The sequence below is a fragment of the Galeopterus variegatus genome, unplaced genomic scaffold, assembly GCF_000696425.1.
Source record: "Galeopterus variegatus unplaced genomic scaffold, G_variegatus-3.0.2 Scaffold86, whole genome shotgun sequence".
Classification (NCBI taxonomy): Eukaryota; Metazoa; Chordata; class Mammalia; order Dermoptera; family Cynocephalidae; genus Galeopterus; species Galeopterus variegatus.
In genome coordinates this window covers 584584-586144 of record NW_007726197.1, presented here as the reverse complement: position 1 = coordinate 586144, position 1561 = coordinate 584584, and the positions used below count along the sequence as shown (strand labels likewise).

General features: G+C 36.7%; 1 pseudogene; it reads right to left on the bottom strand.

Annotated features, from left to right (window-relative positions):
• LOC103596934 overlaps positions 1–730 on the bottom strand; it is a 2434-nt pseudogene extending 1704 nt beyond the window's left edge.
• Positions 731–1561: the final 831 nt, after the last annotated feature.

Here is a 1561-nt window from a genome sequence, read left to right as displayed (position 1 = left end):
CTTTTTAAATCCCTAATTAAAAGAGGAAAACTATGTGCAGAAATCCCCCATATATATGAAGGGTCTTCAAAATGTTCACGGAAAATGCATATTATGAAAAAACTACATATGAAATGCAACATTTTTTTTTGTACCAAAATAAATTTGTACTAACTTATTATAACATGTATGAACACTATCTAGTTTGAGGTACTAAGAAGGATAATACATCAGTTTGAAGAAAGCCCTTATCAGAGCAACATGAATGCTGCTAAACCTGAAGCAAGAACAAACATCGAATTTATGGTGAAGCTTGGATGAAAGAATGGTGAAATCATCGATGCTTTACGAAAAGTTCATGGGGATGATGCCCCAGAGAAATCAGCAGTTTACAAATGGACAATTCGTTCTCTGAAGGGACAAGACGATGAAGCCCACAGTGGCAGACCATCCACATAAATATGTAAGGAAAACATTAACCTTATTTGTTCCCCTACTTGAAGAGAACCAACAACTAATGGTAGAAACAATCACCAACAGCAAAGACATCTCAATTGGTTCAGCTTACACAATTCTGACTAAAAAATTAAAGTTGAGCAAACTTTCCACTCAATGGATGCCAAAACTGTTGTGGCCAGGTCAGGTGCAGACAAGAGTAGAGCCTCAACAGTTAAACAAGTGGGATCAGTCTCCTGAAGCATTTCTGTGAAGAACTGTAACAGGAGATGAAACACGGCTTTACCAGTACCATCCCGAAGACAGAGCACAATCAGAGCCACGGCTACCAAGAGGTGGAAGTGGTCCAGTCAGAGCAAAAGCAGACCAGTCAAGAGCAAAGGTCATGGCAACAGCTTTTTGGGATGCTCAAGACATTTTGCCTGTCGACTTTCTGGAGGGTGAAAGAATGGTAACACCTGCTTATTATGAGAATGTTTGGAGAAAGCCAAAGCTTTATCAGAAAAGCATCTGGGAAAGCTTCTCCAGAGAGTCCTTCTCCACCATGACAATGCTCCTGCTCATTCCTCTCTTCAAACAAGCGCAATTTTGCAAGAGTTTCTATGGGAAATCATTAGTCCTTACAGTCCTAATTTGGCTCCTTCTAACTTCTTTTTGTTTCCTAATCTTAAAAAAATCTTCAAAGATCACCCATTTTCCTTCAGTGAATAATGTAAAAAACACTGCACTGAAATGGTTAAATTCCCAGGATCCTCACTTCTTTTAGATTAAATGACTGGTATTGTCACTTACAGAAATATCTTGTACTCGATGGAACTTATGTTGAGAAATAAAGTTTATATTTTTTATTTGTAATCTTTTAATTCCATTTTTCCACAGACTTTTTGAAGTCCCCTCATATATATGTGTATGTGTATGTATGTATACATTTGTGTGTGTGTGTGTCTGTGTGTATACATATATATATATTTTTTAAATAGAGAATTTCTACGGTTTAAAATGACATAAATTTGGATGGGCTCGAAATCCACTACAGTATTGAACAGGTCTTGGTCTCACTCAAATACACGTAATAATAAACGAAAAAAAAGAAATTTTGCTGTGAATATTTATCTGAGCTATTTGC